The sequence below is a fragment of the Loxodonta africana genome, chromosome 4 (genome assembly GCF_030014295.1).
Source record: "Loxodonta africana isolate mLoxAfr1 chromosome 4, mLoxAfr1.hap2, whole genome shotgun sequence".
Lineage (NCBI taxonomy): Eukaryota > Metazoa > Chordata > Mammalia > Proboscidea > Elephantidae > Loxodonta > Loxodonta africana.
The window spans coordinates 180036080-180058503 of NC_087345.1; positions in this window are offsets into that span (position 1 = coordinate 180036080).

Genomic DNA, 22424 nt, shown 5'->3' on the forward strand with positions numbered 1-22424 from the left:
AATGTAAAACAAATAAGAACAGTTTTTTAAAATAGTAAATACTCTTCTATTATTTATGAATCCCCTCATTTTAAATAATCACTAAAACAGCTTTCTAAAGTACGTAATGAATGTCCATTTCAAGCCTGAAGGGTACACATCTTTACAACTTTTTCTTTATGTAACTCGGCTACATGAATTACCAAAAAAAAAAGTAGGACAGACCCATTGCAACTTCGCCAACTGTGTTAGAACCAGGAATAGCTAAAATATTTCAACAAATTTCTGAATTAAAGAAAGTTAATGTGTCAAAAGCAGCCCTACTAGCACAATGGTTAAAGGCCTGGCTAGTAGCAGAAAGGTTGGCAGTTTGAACCCACCAGTGGCTCCATGGGAGAAAAGACCTGGAGATCTGCTCCAGGTCTAAAAGATTAACCCAAACCCACTGCCGTTGAGTCGATTCCGACTCATAGCAACCCTATAGGACAGAGTAGAACTGCCCCCTAGAGTTTCCAAGGAGCGCCTGGTAGATTCAAACTGCCGACCTTTTGGTTAGCAGCTGTAACACTTAACCCCTACACACCAGGGTTTCCCTTTAAAGATTAAGAAAACCGATTACAGCCTAGGAAATCCTATGGGGCAGTTGAAGTAGTTTAGATATATATCATCAAAGTAATTAACAGGTGTTAAACTATATTTAGGGGGTATCCAGACGGTGGTGGTAGGGTGGGAGGTAAGTAAAGTAAATGATCAAATATCAGGATAAATAGATTTCTTGTTAAGGTAATCAAGAAATGAAGATCTTTGTGTGATCCAAATGGTTTGCTCTTGGCCGCTAACCAAAAGATTAGCAGTTCGAATCCAACTAGTGGCACCACGGAAGAAAGACCTGGAGATTTACTTCTTTAAGATTACAGCAAGAAAATCCTAGGGAAAGTTCTACTCTGTAACACATGGGGTCACCATGAGTTGGAATTGACTTAAGGTAATTTTTTTTTTTTAATCAAGAAATAGCAGTCTACTAATATTATGTAGAAATATAGGGTGTCTCAGAGTAACTTAAAACAGAAAGACTTATAAAAGTTGCACACTTTGAAATATTTCTGCTGGATTATACTGGGCATGGGACATTTTGTGGTTATATAGTAAAGTCTTTTTTTATTATAAATCATATAATAAAATTTGACGTGTAAACCATAAGTTATTCTAAAAAGTATTACAAATTAAATGAAGATAGTGTTGAAAATATTATTTTTATTTTGTAAATAAAACTGAGCCTGATAGTGCCTGCTTGGTTGGCCCAAGGGCTAGTTAATGGTGGCCCAAAGGCTAGTTAATTGTGGAGTGAGGATTATGGGGCAGGGTTTCATAGTCCAGTGTTCTTTGTACTAAAACTCAATAAAGGAGGGTGTAGAAGTTCTCTATGGAGGCCATTAATTATTTCAGAAATCTGTAAGGATATTCTGGGAAAGGTTTAATCAATAGAAAAACAATGGACAACCTAAGCAGACATTGACTTTGTGCCAGAGGTTAGGCTGGAGAATTTAAAAGGAAAACAAGTCAGCATGGCTTCCTTTGCAGAAGGGACACCATGTGGAGTGGAAAATTTTTACCCATTTAAAAAGAAATCCTGTTTGTTCCTCACTGAAAATTGAAATAGTTATTAGTTTTGTCTTTCCTTTTAGAATGGAGGAACAATCAGTTCCTGGACATTTTAAATGCCCAATAAAATCCTGTATATGTGCTTGAAGTATTGGCAAGAGGAGAGGAAAATAGAAACCAAGGAAATATTTGAACACAGGTTCCAGGTTATTTGAACTAATAATGAGATTTATTACTAATAAGACTGAAGATATGATTATACTTTCTTTGTGAACAAGCACAGCATTTTCTGGCAACCACTGATTTCATTTCAAAAAAGGTTATCTTTATCTTATGACACATAGTTTATCTAACTACGGGATTCAATTGTTGGAATATTGAAGTATTGTGACATATTGTAATCAAGTCTGCATGCAATTTTCTCCATAAAATAATTGTAAGCTTCCACTGTATTGAAGGAAATGCTTCCTAATAAAGAGAACCCATGTTAAATATGGGAAAATTACACTAAATTTTAATAGAATTTTTTGATTGATGACTGTGCAACATGTAGAAAATTTTCCAGGAATTGAAATCTAAGGGCTGTCATAAAAATCATTCAAGGTTTCTTATACCAAGATATAACGTAATTCTCGTAAAACTAATACTGGTGTAGGAAGACACTTAAGTAATATGCAATTTAAATTTATATTTATTTAGGTTATTTTTCTGAACATCTTTGGGAATACATAAAAATCTCAGAAAAGGAATAGTGATCATAAACAGAGCTAATTATTAGCCCTGGTTCCACTTTCCTTGAACCACTGGTTACAGATTCTTCGATCCTAAATTTCTATATACATAATTCAAGGTTGGTTGTAAGATGAGTAAATATAAGTAGACTGCTTTGTATTTTTAAAGATCAAATATCATAAGCACTTGTTTTGAACAAAATAAATAAAAAGCTCAAATCAATCTTCAAACTAAAGAAGAGAAAATTTGAAATAGTCTATCAGTATTTATAGATAAATAAAAAATATTATTATTATTACTTTTGTAACCATGAAGTTTTTTTTTTTTTTAATTTTTGGTAAAAGTAGAAAGAGCACATACATATATACTCTGAAGATTGTAAGGTCCTGTGAAAGCTCTTCACATTACCAAGAGGTGATCACTGTCATCAGTTCAGTTTATAATTTTCTAGATATTTTTTCTTCACTTCAGTAAATATAAATACCTTTCTAGATATCTGCTCTTTTTCAACTTTTTTTTTTTTTTTACCTATCAGTATTGTATGCCATGAGCATATTTTCAAGTGTTCTTTGGTGTAAAAAAAAAAAAAAAAATTTTTTTTTTTTGGTGTATATTGCCATCATATAGTCTTATGATCAATACTTTCATTACGCTTAAAGTTTTTAAAAGATTATTTTGAACAATATCACTACACTATACAAAACACAGTACCAGCCAGCTGTTGCCATCAGATTGGTGCCTACTAATGGCAGCCTCGTGTGTATCGGGGTAGAACTGTGCTCCTGAGGGTTTTCAACGGCTGGTTTTTCAGAGTAGATCGCCAGGCCTTTCTTCAGAGGCTCCTCTGGGTGGACTGGAACCACCCATCTTTTGGTTCGCAGCTGAGCACATTAACCATATGTACAACATATAACTAATGCCTACCACACTTGGTTGTTGGATAACTTAATAAATAAATCCATACAAAAACACTTAACTCCCAATAGCTGAAACTGAAAAAATTCCAGCTACTATATAAACAATGGCAGCACTGAATTATGATTCAAGGAATAAAACAAATATCTAAGAGTCCCTACTGTTACAAATTATTGAATAAATAAATAAATGGACAAGAAGGGACAAATCTTCTTTACAGACAATCCCAAATAATGTTTGTAGACATTACAGTTTCTAATAGATGGAGCTTAATTCCTCTCCCATTGAGTATGGGCTGAGCTCAATGACTTCCTTCCAAAGAAGAGTATGGAGAAATCTGGCAAATACTGACTTACCCACCTGGTCAAGGTTAGCATCACAAATGATAAGTCATGTTGATCACACGTACTTTCTGAGATGATGTGACAAGAAGCACATTTCAGCTCTTTGGTGGTGTTGTTTTCAGATGCCGTCAGGTGGGTTCTGACTCATAGCAACCCTATGCACAACAGAATAAAGCACTACCCAGTCCTGCACAATCCTCACAATTGTTGATGTGGATGAGGCCATTGTTTCAGCCACTGTGTCAATCCATCTCTTTGAGGGTCTTCCTCTTTTTTGCTGACCCTCTACTTTACCTAGCATGATGTCCTTCTCCAGGGACTGATCCGTCCTGATATCATGTCCAAAGTATGTGAGACATACTCTTGCCATCCTGCTTCTAAGGCGTATTCTGGTTGTAGTTCTTCCAAGGCAGATCTGTTCATTCTTTGGACAGTCCATAGTATATTCAATATCTTTGCCAACACCCGAATTCAAAGGCATCAGTTCTTCTTTGGCATTCCTTATTCATTGTCCAGCTTTCACATGCATACCAGGCGATTAAAAACACCATGGCTTGTGCCAGGTGCATGTTAGTCCTCAAGGTGACATCTTTGCTTTGCAACAGTTTAAAGAGGTCTTTTGCAGCAGATTTTCTCAATGCAAAGCTTTGTTTGATTTCTTGACCACTGCTTCCATGGATGTTGATTTTGCATCCAAGTGAAATGAAATCCTTAAACTCCCTCAATCTTTTCTCCATTTATTATGATGTTGCTTATTGGTCCAGTTGTGAGATAATTGTTTTCTTCATGTTGAGGTGTAATCCAGACTGAAGGCTGTGGTCTTTAATCTTCATCAGTAAGTGCTTCAAGTCCTTTTCACTTTCAGCAAGGAAGGTTGTGTCATCTGCGTAATGCAGGTTGTTACTGAGTCATCTCCAATCCGATGCAGCGTTCTTCTTCATATAGTCCAGCTTCTCAGATTATGTGCTTAGCACACAGATTGAATAGGTATGGTGAAATGATACAACCCTGATGGACACCTTTCCTGACTGTAAGCATCCCAGTGTTCTCTTGTTCTGTTGGAATGACTGCCTCTTGATCCATTTACAGATTCCTCATGAACAAAATTAAGTGTTCTGGAATTCCCATACATTTTCCATAATTTGCTATGATCCACACAGTTAATAAAACAAAAGTAGGCATCTCTCTAATATTCTCTTTCACCCAGGAACCATCCGACATTAGCAATGATATCCCTGCTTCCACGTGCTTCTAAATCTGGCTTGAATTTCTGGCAGTTCCCTGTCAACATAGTGCTGCAACCACTTTTGAATGATCTTCAGCAAAGCTTTGCTTGCATGTGATATTGGATCACCTTTCCTGGGAATAAGAATAAATATGGATCTCTTCCAGTTGGTTGGCCAGGTAGCTGTCTTCCAAATTTCTTGGGCTAGAGGAGTGGGCACCTCCAGCACTGCATCCCTGTGTTAAAACATCTCAATTGGTATTCTGTCAATTCCTGGAGCCTTGTTTTTCACCAGTGCCGTCAGTGCAGCTTGAACTTCTTCCTTCAGTACCATCGGTGCCTTATCATATGTTACCTCCTGAAATGGCTGAAGGTTGACCAATTCTTTTTAGTATAGTGACTCTGTGTATTCCTTCCATCTTCTTTTTATGCTTCTTGTGTCATTTAATATTTTCCCGTAGAATCCTTCAGTATTGCAACTCCAGGCCTGAATTTTTTCTTCAGTCCTTTCAGTTTGAGAAATGCTAAGTGTGTTCTTCCTGTTGGTTTTCTATCTCCAGGTCTTTGCACATGTCATCATAATACTTTACTTTGCCTTCTCGAGCTGCCCTTTGAAATCTTCTGTTCAGCTCTTTCACTTCCTCATTTCTTCCTTTTGTGTTAGCTGCTTAACATTCAAGAGTAAGCTTCAGAGTCTCTTCTGACATCCATTTAGGTCTTTTCTTTCTCTTCTGTCATTTTAATGACATCTCGTTTTCTTCATGTGTGATGTCCTTGTTGCCATTCCAGAATTCATCTGTTCTTCGGTCATTAGTGTTCAATTCATCAAATCTATTCTTCAGATAGTCTCTAAATTCATGTGGGATGTACTCAAGGTCGTACTTTGGCTATTGTCAACTTGTTCTAATTTCCTTCAGTTTCACCTTGAACTTGTATATGAGTAATTGATGTTCTGATCTGTAGTCTGCCCCTGGCCTTGTTCTGACTGATGATATTGAGTTTTCTATCGTCTCTTTCCACAGATATAGTCGATTTGATTCCTGTGTATTCTATCTGGCAAGGTCCAAGTGTATAGTCACCATTTATATTAGTGAAAAAAGGTATTTGCTGTGAAGAAGTCATTGGTCTTGCAGAATTCAATCATGAGGTCTCCAGGATTGTTTTTATCACCAAGGCCATATTTTCCAACTACTAATCCTTCTTCTTTGTTTCCAACTTTCTCATTCCAATCACCAGTAATTATCAGGGTATCCCGATTGCACGTTCTATGATTTTCAGACTGCAGAAGTTGGCAAAAATCTTCAGTTAGTGGTTGGTGCATAAATTTGAATAATAGTCATATTAACTTGTCTTCCTTGTGGGCATATGGATATTATCCTAACACTGACAGCTTTGTACTTCAGACTAGATCTTGAAACATTCTTTTTGACAATGAATTCAATTGCCTGGTACTAGACTGCCAATACCAGTTCACTTCAGCTCACTAATGCCTAGGATATAGATGTTTACATGTTCCATTTCATTTTTGATGATTTCCAGTTTTCCTAGATTCATACTTCCTACATTCCAAGTTCCTATTTTTAATAAATGTCTGCAGCTTCTTCTTCTCATTTTGAGTTATGCCACATCAGGAAATGAAGGTCCTGAAGGTTTGACTCCATCCACGTCATTAAGATCTACTCTACTTTGAGAGAGGAGCTCTTCCCCAGTCGGCTTTTGAGTGCCTTCCAACATGAAGGGCTCATTTTCCAGCACTGTATCAGACAATGTTCCACTGCTATTATTAAGCTTTTCACTGGCTGATTCCTTTCAGAAGTAGGCTGCTGGGTCCTTCTTCCTAGCCTGTCTTAGTCTGGAAGCTCAGCTGAAACCTGTCTACCATGGGTGACCCTGCTGGTATTTCAATACTGGTGGTATAGCTTCCAGCATCACAGCAACACACAAGCCCCCACAGTAGGACACATTCACAGATGAGTGTGGGAACTCTGTGATTTTCCTTTTGAAATCTTAAAACTTTAGCCTAGTCATCAGACAACATCAGACAAATTGAAACAGAGATATTCCGCAAAAATTCCTAATAGTATTCTTTCAAAGTATGTAGGACACAAAACCAAAGGGACCAAAAAACTGCCACAGATCAGGGGATACTAAGGGATCATGAAGGTTAAATGCATTGTGATATCCCGGATTGGATCCTGCAATAGAAAATGTGTATTAGAGTGAAAACTGAAGAAATCTGAAGAAAGTTTGTAGTTCAGTTAATAGTGTACCAATATTCACTGGCTAATTCTTTTCAGAAGTAGCCAGTGAATATTGATGGGATGTCAATTGAGATGTTTCAACAAACAGATGCAGGGGTGGAGGTGCTCACTCATCTATGCCAAGAAATATGGAAGACAGCTTCCTGGCCAACTGACTGGAAGAGATCCATATTCCCAAGAAAGGTGATCCAATCGCATGCAGAAATTATAGAACAGTACCATTAATATCACATGGAAGCAAAATTTTGCTGAAGATTATTCAAAATGGCTGCGGCAGTATATCAACAAGGAACTGCCAGAAATTCAGACCTGTTTCAGAAGAGGACGTGGAACCAGGGATATCATTGCTGATCTCAGATGGATTCTGGCTGAAAACAGAACACCAGAAGCATGTTTACGTGTGTTTTATTGCCTATGCAAAGGCATTTGACTGTGTAGATCATATCAAATTATGGATAACGTTATGAAGAATGGGAATTCCAGAACAGTTGTGCTCATGAGGAACATTTACATAGATCAAGAGGCAGTTGTTCAGACAGAACAAGGGTATACTGAGTGGTTTAAAGTCAGGAAAGGTGTGCATCAAGGTTGTATCCTTTCACCATACCTATTCAAACTGTATGCTGAGCAAATAATACGAGAAGCTGTACTATATGAAGAACGGGGCATCAGAATTGAAGGAAGATTCGTTAACAACCTGCGTTAAACAGATGACACAACCTTGATTGCTGAAAGTGAAAAGGACTTGAAGTACTAACTAATGAAGATCAAAGACCACAGCCTTTAGTATGGATTGTACCTCAACATAAAGAAAACAAAAATCCTCACAACTGGACCAGTGAGCAACACCATGAAAAACGGAGAAAAGATTGAAGTGTTCAAGGATTTCATTTTACTTGGATCCACAATCAACAGCCATGGAAGCAGCAATCAAGAAATCAAAACACGCACTGCATTGGGCAAATCTGCTGCAAAGGACCCCTTTAAAGTGTTGAAAAGTAAAGATGTAATCTTGAAGACTAAGGTGTGCCTGACCCAAGCCATGGTATTTTCAAATGCATCATATGCATGTGAAAGCTGGACAATGAATGAATAAGGAGGACCGAAGAAGAATTGACACTTTTGAATTTTGGTGTTGGTGAAGAATACCGAATATACCATGGACTGCCAGAAGAACGAATAAATCTGTCTTGGAAGAAGTACAACCAGAATGCTCATTAGAAGCAAGGGTGGGGAGACTGCGTCTTACATATTTTGGACTTGTCGTCAGGAGGGATCAGTTCCTGGAGAAGGACATCGTGCTTGCCAAAGTACAGGGTCAGTGGAAAAGAAGAAGACCCTCAATGAGGTGGATTGACACAGTGGCTGCAACAATTAGCTCAAGCATAACAATGGTTGTAAGGATGGCACAGGACTGGGCAAGTGTTCTGTTGTGTATAGAGTCTCTATGAGTCAGAACCCACTCGACAGCACCTAACCACAATGACAACAAACCAACATTAATTTCTTAATTTTGACAAATTTACCTTGGTGACACGGTGGTTAAGTGCTCAGCTGCTAACCAAAACCTTGGCAGTTCAAATCCGCTAGCTGCTCTGCTGGAGAAAGATGTGGTGGTCTTCATTCATAAAGATTTACAGTCTTGGAAATCCTGTGGGGCAGTTCTACTATGTTGTATAGCGTTGCTATGAGTTGGAATCAACTCAATGGGAATGGATTTGATTTTGGTTGGATTACTATTACCGTATGATATCTAAACAACCTCTTTTCACCTAGAGTTAAATTTATACACTGACACCAGTTCTTCTCATTCTGTTGGCTCTTGACTCAGTGAACATCTTGGTTGACTAGATGAATATCTGCAGTGGAGCCAGCAGATCAGGGACAACAGTGCTTGTGCTCCCACACTGATCTCTGAATGTAAAAAGGATATGGCTACTGCTTTACTGCTCTCTCCCATGTTCCACCCAAAATACCTCTTGTGGCCCAAGCTAATCTGGAACTATGAATGGAAGGAGATTTCAGAAAACAGAGTTCTGGTTTAGCTAAATTAACACAATACAAATCTACCACCAAGGAAAGCTAATGAATTGTGGTGACCTGGAAACTAAGTAAAGTGATTTAATGAAGAGAAAACGAGCAACTATGTCATATTTTGCTAGTAAGGAAGATGAAGAATGAGATATTATCATTTAATTTAGAAATGTAAAAAGCCGTTGTTGGATTTGACAATAATAGGTTCAATGGGGCTAGGGGTAAAAGAGTAAAATACGGAATGGAACAGATTTAAGAGAGAATGGGGAGGAAAGGAATTAAAAGCAAGAGAGTAGAAAAAATGTCATGCAGAAGTTTTGCCACAAAAAAGAGAGTAAAGAGATGGAGTAATAATTAACAAGGGAAATGGAAATATGTGTATTTTTAATTGTGGTAAATATATAGGTAACATATCATTTACTATTTCAACAATCTTCACACATACAGTTCAATGACGTTAATTATGTTCATCATATTATTCAGCCGTCGCCGTTAACCATTTCCCAATTTTTCCATCACCCTTAACAGAAACCCAGTGTCCCCTTGTGTTAGTTATCTGGTGCTACTATAACAAAAATATCACAAGTGGATGGCTTTAACACACAGGAGTTTATTCTCTCACAGTCTAGGAGCCTAGAAGTCTGAATTCAGGGAGCCAGCTCCAGGGGAATGCTTTCTCTGTCGGCTCTGGGGGAAGGTCCTTGTTGTCTATCTTCTACTGGTCTGGGAGCTTCTCAGTGCAGGGTTACTGGGGCCAAAGGACATGCTCCCCTTATGGTTCTTCATCCTTGGTGGTAGGAGGTCCGCCTCCTCTCTGCTCACTTCTCTCTTCTATATCTCAAAAGAGATTGATTCCAAACACAACCTAATTCTATAGATTGAGCCCTGCCTCATCAACATAACTGCCTCCAGTCCTGCCTCATTAACATTCTAGAGGCTAGGATTTACAACACACAGGATAATCACATCAGATCACAAAATGGTGGTCAATCGCACAATATTGGGAATCATGACCTGACACACATTTTTTAGGGAAACAATTCAATCTATAACACCGTTCATAATCTTTTTTTCTTTATAAAAGGGGAAACAACAGCATTTTAGAAAATGAGAACAATTAAAAAGAGAAAGAGAGAAAAAAAGAGTTGATGTGGTAGAAAAACAAGGGAGATTTGATGGGTGTGTTAGCCTTTAGTAGGCAGGAAGAGATATGATCTGGTGTGTATAGAAGCATGGGTAGCTCTTCCATGATAAGTTGAGGAAGCAGAATACATGGGTTACAATGCAGATTGAGGATTTAATTTTTACTTATCTATAGGATCTCCAATATGATTGCTCCAAATTTCTCAAGGAAGCACGGAGCAAAGGCATCAGCTAAGAGAGAGGATGGGATAGAGGTTTTGCAGGTTTGAAGACAAGATTAAGTGGTGAAATAATCATCTGGAAATGAGGAGATGGAATGGACTCAGGATTTTAATATTATTACTTAGCAACATTAAGGACCCACTTAAGGTTCAGGACTGTATTCTATAAAACGAATCTCTATATGTTCCCATCGAGTGGATCCCAGCTCATAGCAACCCTGTAGGACAGAGTAGAACTGTGCCATAGGGCTTCCAAAGAGCAACCGGTGGATTCAAACTGCTGAACTTTTGGTTAGCAACCAAGCTCTTAACCATTGTGCCACCAGGTCTCCCCTTACATATTAGCACAATTTTTTAACTACAGAGGAAAGAAGTGTTACTTTGTAACAAATTTGCATCACTTTAAGAAGTCCCTTAAAGACCAGACTTGCTGGCCTGACAGAGACTGGAGAAACCCTGAGAGTATGACCCCCGGACACCCTTTCAGGTCAGTAATGAGGTCACCCCTGAGGTTCACCCTTCAGCCAAAGATTGAACAGTCCCATTGAATAAAACAAGACTAAAGGGGTGCACCGTCCCTGGGGCAGGGACTGGAAGGTAGGAGGGAACAGGACTGCTGATAATAGGGAACCCAGGGTTGAGAAGGGAGAGTGTTGACATGTCATGGGGTTGTTAACCAATGTCATACAACAATGCATGTATTGTTTGATGAGAAACTAGGCTGTTCTGTAAACCTTCGTCTAAAGTTCAATACAAAGTTAAAAAAAAAAAATAAGTCTTCTCCTAGATTACACGAGCAGCAAATTGCCACACTAGGTAGACAGAAGCCAAATCCCCTGGAAGTTATTAACATTAAGCTCTGAGTAGCAGTAGTTCAAATTTAATAATATGCACATCTTAAAACTCATAATCTAAAATTTGGAAGCCTTTCAAAAACACTTAGTAAGGTGGAAATACAAGTGCAATTCTAATTATAAACTATGTAACTATAAACTTTTTATCACACTTTTTTTTTTTTTAGAGTAAGTACAAACCAGAGTTGCTGTTCATCTATTGCGCATGGTCTCTTTATTGTCCCTGGGAGCCTTGCATAGTTGGGGGTTTACATATTCATTAAGCAGCCTGGGAAGAGAAGCACTTCAGCACATAATGAGTGCATACTGGGTTGAGTCAGCTTTTGGCACCAACTGCCACCTCAGCCACATGCAGCGGATTTTAGTTTTTTGTATTTCTCCTTCCCATCTACTACATTTGATTCTTTTTGCCAACCTGCGCCCCTATGGTTGGTTTAGAAACAAGACACAATGTTGCACTTCTGTTTTCACACTTAAAACACAGTATTTTAACAATGACTTCTGGTCTCTCTTCAGCTCAGATTATACTTTTAGGAGCAAGTGATTTGGAAGAGCCTAAAGGAATTTTTTTAAAGGAATGAGAGAATAGAGTGATTCAAATGGCTATGTTCAAGTCCCACACTATTTCAGAAGATTGCAAACATGGACCTATATAATGCATCTGTTTTTTAATTTCAGATTAAGTCATTGTTCACCATGCAATTCCTCTGTATTCTTGTGAGCAGGAAAATTTTCCCTTAAATTATCTTATATCTTCCGTGTGTGTGTACTAATATTCTTTGATTGATTTTAGGTTTTTAATATTATCTTCCCCTAGTTTATGACTTGCCTTTTCACTTTCTGAATAGTACTGCTTGAATGAATGACATTTCTTAACTGTAATGTATTCTAAATTTCCAATATTTCCTTTTATGGTTAATAGGCTCCAGGACCTATTTATAAATTGTTCCTAACTCAACGTCAGGAGTACATTCTCTTTTGTTCGCTTTGTTAACGTCTGCAAGTAGATGTGTAGTTCACCTGGCACTTACTATTATTTGTTATATAGTTTGTAACAGAGTCAGGGTTCATTTTTTTTTTTTTTTTTGGATAGCCCCGTGTATCAATTATCTAATGCCAAAACCCTGGTGGCGTAGTGGTTAAGTGCTATGGCTGCTAACCAAGAACTCTGCAGTTCAAATCCATCAGGTGCTCCTTGGAAACTCTATGGGGCAGTCCTACTCTGTCCTATAGGGTCGCTATGAGTCGGAATCCACTGGACGGCAGCGGGTTTTTTTTTAGCGGATAAGATCAAAATAAGCCACGTATCAGAGCACCATAAAGTTCAACAGGTTAATACCATAACTGTTTGCTTAGCTCACTAGTCTCCAAATCAGTAATTCAGATTGGGCTGCTGTAGATCAGCTGACCTATGGCTGGAGAGACTTGGCTCTGCTCCAAGTGTCTCATTCTCATGGAAGAAGCCTAGAAGCCAGAGCAAGCAAGAACAATAATGGGAAGACCTCTTCAAGTTTTCGTTTGGAATGTATTTGCTAACATCTCATTGGCTAAAGCAAGTCACATGGCTGAGCCCAGCATCAAAGTGGGAGGGGAACAGGAAGTTACATGGCAAAGGGTATGACTATAGAGAGATGAAGAAGTAGGGACATTGATGTAATTGATTGTAGTAGACACTCCTTATGCCAATAATACAATCTCTGAATTACTGTAATATTATAATAACTTTTAATATCTATTACTGTAAGCCTTCTAATATGACATTTCTTCAAAATTTTCTTGGCTGTTTGAACTTCTCTATACATTTTAGAGTCAGTGTTTAAATTTCATTTAAAAATTCTGATATTTTATTTGAGAATTGAGGGAATTATAAACCAGTTTGAGAAGTGCAGCGCTTTTACAAATGTATCTTCCAAACTATGAATATGGACTATCTGTCTGTTTGGCTGCTTATCTAACTAAAAAAAAAGATTGTCATTAATTGCTCATATGAGTGGAAGTGTGCACTTTCGTTGGCTGTATTCCTAGATACTATGACTTTTGGTGGCATAGTACTCTCATATTCAATTTCATTTTCTATTTTTTGCTGATATATTAAAAATGATTTTACCTCAATCTTGTGGCCAGTGACTTTACTGAATTCATTTATTAAATATAAAATGTTTGGAAATAAATTATTTTGGATTTTCCATGGACATTATCATGTTATCTACAAGTATGTAACAGTTTTGCTTCTATCTTTCCTGCCTATAACTTTCCTTCCTTCCTTGCCTTTTTCATACTTGCCTTACCTACTAGAATCTCCAGTCCACTACAAAATAAAATACATGTGATGATAGTGGGGGTCTTACCTTTTTCTCAATCTCAGAGGGGAATTTTTTAATATTCTCCTATTATATATGATGTTTAATGTATGTGATTTTTAGATACCAATTATCAGAGACGGAGTTGCCTTCTATTCTTAATTGGCTGTAAAAATAGCATGGTGGTGTCTGACTTCCTTTAACTTCACAAGGGGGAAGGAGAATACGGATCAACAGCCAAAGGCTGATTCCTATGTGGTGGAGGTCAGACTTGCCTCCAGCCTGTAACCTTTTTACCAGTTTTGACACCAACCAGTCCTCCCACAGCACTCTCTACTTCTCTGCTGGGTTCGATAATTCATTGTAATGGCCACACAGAACCAAGGCCGTAAGACCATACTCACAATTATGGGGTTTATTAGGGAAGTAACAGCTTGCAATTTAGGTTCAGGAACACTCAGGATACAGTTCTTCAATCAGGACAGCTTCTTCTTTGCCGTGCTCGCAGGCAGGTCTCTCTCTAGCCCTCAGTCTCTAAGCCTGGCCCTTTGCCCTTCTTGGGCAATGGTTACAAAGCTCTTTTAGCTCTGCAGATAAATACCCGGAGGCACCCCACTCCACCAATAAGCCTCAGGTCAAAGGTACTCAGCTCTAGCTAGCTCCATGAGTCATCAAAACCGGCTCCACCAAGTGCCCAGAAGCAACCTACTACACCAGCAAGCCTCCTGCCTGAAGGCACTCAGCTTTCTCGCTCTATGAGTTAGGAAGACCACTGCGCTATCTCCTGCCTCTGCTGCAGCTGTTTCTCTGCCCCTGCTTCTCGCTGTCTTTGGTGTTACAGCTTTCTCTCTCTCTGTCACCTAGTTCTAGGAGCTTCTCAATCCAGGGATCCTGGGTTCAGAGTATGTGCTCCACTCCTGGCTCTTCTTTCTTGGTGGTGGTGAGATCTCCCCACTTTCTGTCTCTGGAATGGCTCATTTTAAGCCCAAGAAAATGACAAAACTGACCAACCCCCTCCTTAGGGTTCCACGCACCTTACTTGCATGGTCCCACCTCCACATCGGTGTCATGCATTTTTTTTTTTTGCATTATTAGCAAGCTATCCAATCCCCACGGTGGGCCACTGTTTCCTTATTTGCATAGCTCCACCCAATCACTTTGGAGGAAATTACAAGACCATGGTGAGAATGGCCATTTGAAAGTGATCCATCACATTGCATTGGCTGAGATTTTTACCATGGATGGACTTTGAATTATAACAAATAGTATTTCTGCATCTAAGGAGGTGATCATGAGTGTTCTTTTCTGTGTTTATATGACATACTACGTGGATTGATTTTTAAATGTTAAACTAACGTTTATTCATAGAATAGACTCTACCTGGTTTTCCTATATTGTTCTTTTATTGGACAACATTTTCTGGTATACTTATAGAATATCTGAATTTAGTTTTATATGAGAAATGGGCCTGATATTCATTGATTCATCCATTCATTTGTAATATCTTGCTCAAGTTTTGTTATCCTAGACTCAGAAAATAAGTTGTGGAAAGTCCCCATTCTTTATTTTTTCTGGAAGAAATTGTGAAAGATCATTATTTCTTTCTTAAGTGTTCCATAGAATTCCCTGGTGAACTCCATGGTCTATAACCTTAATTATACCAATGATTTAATTATGGACTTAATACTTTGATATGAAAGAAATCAGGCTTGCTATTTCTCCTGGTATCAGATTTGATAATTTGTAGTTTTGTATTAATTCACTTCAAATTTTAAAATTTAATTGCACAAATTTACTAATAATATTTGTCTTAGTTTCCTGGGGCTACCATAACAAAAATAGCACAATGTGGGCAGCTTTAAAGAACAGAAATCAGTTTTCTCATAATTTGGGAAGCTAAAAGCCTAAATTCAGGGCGTCTACAGGTCTATGTTCTTTCTCTATCAGCTCTAGGCAGAGATTCTTCCCTGTTTCTCTCAGCTTCTAGTGGCCTGAGGCATTTCTTGGCATTTCTTGGCTTGTAGATGGATCATCAATTGTTTGCTTTTGCTTTTGTGTGATTCTGTTACTGTGTCTGTCCTTATGTTTTATAAGACATTACTCAGAGGAGAATAGGACTAGGACCTACCCTATGTTTTTCAACAGTTTAAATATTTTACTCGACTTTATTTTTGCGACGGCACTGGGTTTTTTTTTGTTTGTTTGTTTTGCTTGCATGGGTTCTGAAAAGAATTCTGATGTAATTCCTACCCTTGTTCATCTAGAGGTAAGGTGTTTTCTCCCCTCCCCTCCCTGCTTCTTTCAAGATGTTCTTTTTGTTTTTGATCTTATGCAGTAGAACTATGATATGCCTAGGTGTAGTGTTTTGGGGCATTTATCTTGCTTGATATTCTCTGAGCTTCCCAAATTTATAATACGGTGTCTGTCATTAATTTTGGAAAATTCCAAGTCATTATTACGTCAAATATTTCTTCTGTTCCTTTCTTTCTTCTCCTTACGGTATTCGCATTATATGTATGTTATACTTTTGTAATTGCCCCAGAGTTCTTGATTATTGTGTTCCATTTTTTTTTTTTTTTCTCTCCACATCTCCATTAGAAGTTTCTATTGATATGCCTTCAAGTTCACTATTTTTTTCCTTGGTCATGAGTCATCAAGTGATAATCCCATCAAAGGCATTCTTCATTTCTGTTATAGTGTTTTACTGTGTATAGTAAAAAAAAAAAAAAAAAAAATTTTTTTTGTGTATAGTCTCTACAGTGAAATCATATTTTTATTTCTGTTACTACTAATGTGATTGCTCTGTCGTATACTTAGTCTTGCCAGCTGCATGATTTAATTGATGTTTATGAATTACCAACTTCTGGTTTTTTTTAATTTCTTTTTGTTGTACATTTATTTTTATTTCATTCATTTCTTCATTTATACTCATTGTTTTCTTCCTTCAAGTTCCTTTAGATTTAATTTGCTATATTTTTTCAACTTTTTGATCACCAGTCTTTTTCTTACCCTAAAAAAAATTTTTTTTTCGCATTTAAAACTTTGAGTTGCCCTATGCTAATAGCTTTTTTTTTTTTTAATAGCTTTAGCTGTAATCAGGTTTTCATACATAGTAATTTTACTGTCATTTGGTTCAAATTATTTCCAAAAGTCAGGTTTGATTTTTTTTTATAATAACTTTTATTAAGCTTCAAGTGAACGTTTACAAATCCAATCAGTCTGTCACATATAAGTTTACATACATCTCACTCCCTACTCCCACTTGCTCTCCCCCTCTTGAGTCAGCCCTTTCAGTCTCTCCTTTCTTCACAAATTTGCCTGCTTCCCTCTCTCTCTATCCTCCCATCCCCCTCCAGACAAGAGTTGCCAACACAATCTCAAGTGTCCACCTGATATAATTAGCTCACTCTTCATCAGCATCTCTCTCCCCCCCACTGACCCGTCCCTTTCATTTCTGATGAGTTGTCTTCGGGGATGGTTCCTGTCCTGTGTCAACAGAAGGTCTGGGGAGCATGGCCGCCGGGATTCCTCCAGTCTCAGTCAGACCATTAAGTTTGGTCTTTTTATGAGAATTTGGGGTCTGCATCCCACTGATCTCCTGCTCCCTCAGGGGTCCTCTGCTGTGCTCCCTGTCAGGGCAGTCATCGATTGTGGCCGGGCACCAACTAGTTCTTCTGGTCTCAGGATGATGTAGGTCTCTGGTTCATGTGGCCCTTTCTGTCTCTTGGGCTCTTAGTTGTCGTGTGGCCTTGGTGTTCTTCATTTTCCTTTGCTCCAGGTGGGTTGAGACCAATTGCTGCATCTTAGATGGTCGCTTGTTAGCATTTAAGACCCCAGACGCCACCTTTCAAAGTGGGATGCAGAATGATTTCATAATAGAATTATTTTGCCAATTGACTTAGAAGTCCCCGCAAACCATGTTCCCCAGACCCCTGCGCTTGCTCCGCTGACCTTTGAAGCATTCATTTTATCCCGGAAACTTCTTTGCTTTTGGTCCAGTCCAATTGAGCTGACCTTCCATGTATTGAGTGTTGTCTTTCCCTTCACCTAAAGCAGTTCTTATCTACTGATTAATCAATAAAAAACCCTCTCCCACCCTCCCTCCCTCCCCTCCTCGTAACCACAAAAGTATGTGTTCTTCTCAGGTTTACTATTTCTCAAGATCTTATAATAGTGGTCTTATACAATATTTGTCCTTTTGCCTCTGACTCATTTCGCTCAGCATAATGCCTTCCAGGTTCCTCCATGTTATGAAATGTTTCACAGATTCGTCACTGTTCTTTATCGATGCGCAGTATTCCGTTGTGTGAATATACCACAATTTATTTACCCATTCATCTGTTGATGGACACCTTGGTTGCTTCCAACTTTTTGCTATTGTAAACAGAGCTGCAATAAACATGGGTGTGCATATATCTGTTTGTATGAAGGCTCTTGTATCTCTAGGGTATATTCCTAGGAGTGGGATTTCTGGGTTGTATGGTAGTTCTATTTCTAACTGTTTAAGATAACGCCAGATAGACTTCCAAAGTGGTTGTACCATTTTACATTCCCACCAGCAGTGTATGAGAGTTCCAACCTCTCCGCAGCCTCTCCAACATTTATTATTTTGTGTTTTTGGGATTAATGCCAGCCTTGCTGGTGTGAGATGGAATCTCATCGTAGTTTTAATTTGCATTTCTCTAATGGCTAATGATCAAGAGCATTTTCTCATGTATCTGTTGCCTGCCTGAATATCTTCTTTAGTGAAATGTGTGTTCATATCCTTTGCCCACTTCTTGATTGGGTTGTTTGTCTTTTTGTGGTTGAGTTTTGACAGAATCATGTAGATTTTAGAGATCAGGCGCTGGTTGGAGATGTCATAGCTGAAAATTCTTTCCCAATCTGTAGGTGGTCTTTTTACTCTTTTGGAGAAGTCTTTAGATGAGCATAGGTGTTTGATTTTTAGGAGCTCCCAGTTATCGGGTTTCTCTTCATCATTTTTGGTAATGTTTTGTATTCTGTTTATACCTTGTATTAGGGCTCCTAGGGTTGTCCCAATTTTTTCTTCCATGATCTTTATCGTTTTAGTCTTTATGTTTAGGTCTTTGATCCACTTGGAGTTAGTTTTTGTGCATGGTGTGAGGTATGGGTCCTGTTTCATTTTTTTGCAAATGGATATCCAGTTATGCCAGCACCATTTGTTAAAAAGGCTATCTTTTCCCCAATTAATTGACACTGGTCCTTTGTCAAATATCAGCTGCTCATACGTGGATGGATCTATGTCTGGGTTCTCAATTCTGTTCCATTGGTCTATGTGTCTGTTGTTGTACCAATACCAGGCTGTTTTGATTACTGTGGCTGTATAATAGGTTCTGAAGTCAGGTGAGGTGAGGCCTCCCACTTTCTTCTTCTTTTTCAGTAGTGCTTTGCTTATCCGGGGCTTCTTTCCCTTCCATATGAAATTGGTGATTTGTTTCTCTATCCCCTTAAAATATGACATTGGAATTTGGATTGGAAGTGCATTAAATGTATAGGTGACTTTTGGTAGAATAGACATTTTTACTATGTTAAGTCTTCCTATCCATGAGCAGGGTATGTTTTTCCACTTAAGCATGTCCTTTTGAATTTCTTGTAGTAGAGCTTTGTAGTTTTCTTTGTATAGGTCTTTTACATCCTTGGTAAGATTTATTCCTAAGTATCTTATCTTCTTGGGGGCTACTGTGAATGGTATTGATTTGGTTATTTCCTCTTCGGTGTTCTTTTTGTTGATGTAGAGGAATCCAAGTGATTTTTGTATGTTTATTTTATAACCTGAGACTCTGCGAAACTCTTCTATTAGTTTCAGTAGTTTTCTAGAGGATTCCTTAGGGTTTTCTGTGTATATAATCATGTCATCTGCAAATAGTGATAACTTTACTTCTTCCTTGCCATCCGGATACCTTTTATTTCTTTGTCTAGCCTAATTGCCCTGGCTAAGACTTCCAACACGATGTTGAATAAGAGCGGTGATAAAGGGCATCCTTGTCTGGATCCCGTTCTCAAGGGAAATGCTTTCAGGCTCTCTCCATTTAGAGTGATATTGGCTGTTGGCTTTGCATAGATGCCCTTTATTATGTTGAGGAATTTTCCTTCAATTCCTATTTTGGTAAGAGTTTTTATCATGAATGGGTGTTGGACTTTGTCAAATGCCTTTTCTGCATCAATTGATACGATCATGTGGTTTTTGTCTTTTGTTTTATTTATGTGATGGATTACATTAATGGTTTTTCTGATATTAAACCAGCCTTGCATACCTGGTATAAATCCCACTTGATCAGGGTGAATTATTTTTTTGATGTGTTGTTGGATTCTATTGGCTAGAATTTTGTTGAGGATTTTTGCATCAATGTTCATGAGGGATATAGGTCTATAATTTTCCTTTTTTTGTAATGTCTTTACCTGGTTTTGGTATCAGGGAGATGGTGGCTTCATAGAATGAGTTGGGTAGTATTCCGTCATTTTCTATGCTTTGGAATACCTTTAGTAGTAGTGGTGTTAACTCTTCTCTGAAAGTTTGGTAGAACTCTGCAGTGAAGCCGTCCGGGCCAGGGCTTTTTTTTGTTGGGAGTTTTTTGATTACCGTTTCAATCTCTTTTTTTGTTATGGGTCTATTTAGTTGTTCTACTTCTGAATGTGTTAGTTTAGGTAGGTAGTGTTTTTCCAGGAATTCATCCATTTCTTCTAGGTTTTCAAATTTGTTAGAGTACAGTTTTTCATAATAATCTGAAATGATTCTTTTAATTTCATTTGGTTCTGTTGTGATGTGGTCCGTCTCGTTTCTTATTCGGGTTATTTGTTTCCTTTCCTGTATTTCTTTAGTCAGTCTAGCCAATGGTTTATCAAGTTTGTTAATTTTTTCAAAGAACCAGCTTTTGGCTTTGTTAATTCTTTCAATTGTTTTTCTGTTCTCTAATTCATTTAGTTCGGCTCTAATTTTTATTATTTGTTTTCTTCTGGTGCCTGATGGATTCTTTTGTTGCTCACTTTCTATTTGTTCAAGTTGTAGGGACAGTTCAAAGATTTTGGCTCTTTCTTCTTTTTGTATGTGTGCATTTATCGATATAAATTGGCCTCTGAGCACTGCTTTTGCTGTGTCCCAGAGGTTTTGATAGGAAGTATTTTCATTCTCATTGCTTTCTATGAATTTCCTTATTCCCTCCTTGATGTCTTCTAGAACCCAGTCTTTTTTCAGGAGGGTATTGTTCATTTTCCAAGTATTTGATTTCTTTTCCCTAGTTTTTCTGTTATTGATCTCTAGTTTTATTGCCTTGTGGTCTGAGAAGATGCTTTGTAATATATCGATGTTTTGGACTCTGCAAAGGTTTCTTTTATGACCTAATATGTGGTCTATTCTAGAGAATGTTCCATGTGCGCTAGAAAAAAAAGTATATTTTGCAGCAGTTGGGTGGAGAGTTCTGTATAAGTCAATGAGGTCAAGTTGGTTGATTGTTGTAATTAGATCTTCCGTGTCTCTATTGAGCTTCTTACTGGATGTCCTGTCCTTCTCCGAAAGTGGTGTGTTGAAGTCTCCTACTATAATTGTGGAGGTATCTATCTCACTTTTCAATTCTGTTAAAATTTGATTTATGTATCTTGCAGCCCTGTCATTGGGTGCATAAATATTTAATATGGTTATGTCTTCCTGATCAGTTGTCCCTTTTATCATTATATAGTGTCCTTCTTTATCCTTTGTGGTGGATTTAAGTCTAAAGTCTATTTTGTCAGAAATTAATATTGCTACTCCTCTTCTTTTTTGCTTATTGTTTGCTTGATATACTTTTTTCCATCCTTTGAGTTTTAGTTTGTTTGTGTCTCTAAGTCTAAGGTGTGTCTCTTGTAGGCAGCATATAGATGGATCATGTTTCTTTATCCAGTCTGTGACTCTCTGTCTCTTTATTGGTGCATTTAGTCCATTTACATTCAGGGTAATTATAGATAAATAAGTTTTTAGTGCTGTCATTTTGATGCCTTTTTATGTGTGTTGTTGACAATTTCATTTTTCCACATACTTTTTTGTGCTGAGGCGTTTTTCTTAGTAAATTGTGAGATCCTCATTTTCATAGTGCTTGACTTAATGTTAGTTGAGTCGTTACGTTTTTCTTGGTTTTTATCTTGAGTTATAGAGTTGTTATACCTTTTTGTGGTTACCTTATTATTTACCCCAATTTTTCTAAGTAAAAACCTAACTTGTATTGTTCTATATCGCCTTGTATCACTCTCCATCTGGCAGTTCAATGCCTCCTGTATTTAGTCCCTCTTTTTGATTATTGTGATCTTTTACCTATTGACTTCCGTGATTCCCTGTTATGTGTATTTTTTTTTAATTAATCTTAATTTGTTTGTTTTTGTGATTTCCCTATTTGAGTTGATTCCAGGACGTTCTGTTTTGTGACCCTGTGTTGTGCTGATATCTGATATTATTGGTTCTCTGACCAAACAATATCCTTTAGTATTTCTTGTAGCTTTGGTTTGGTTTTTGCAAATTCTCTAAACTTGTGTTTGTCTGTAAATATCTTAATTTCACCTTCATATTTCAGAGAGAGTTTTGCTGGATATATGATCCTTGGCTGGCAGTTTTTCTCCTTCAGTGTTCTGTATACGTCGTCCCATTCCCTTCTTGCCTGCATGGTTTCTGCTGAGTAGTCAGAACATATTCTTATTGATTCTCCCTTGAAGGAAATCTTTCTTTTCTCCCTGGCTGCTTTTAAAATTTTCTGTTTATCTTTGGTTTTGGCAAGTTTGATGATAATATGTCTTGGTGTTTTTCTTTTTGGATCAATCTTAAATGGGGTT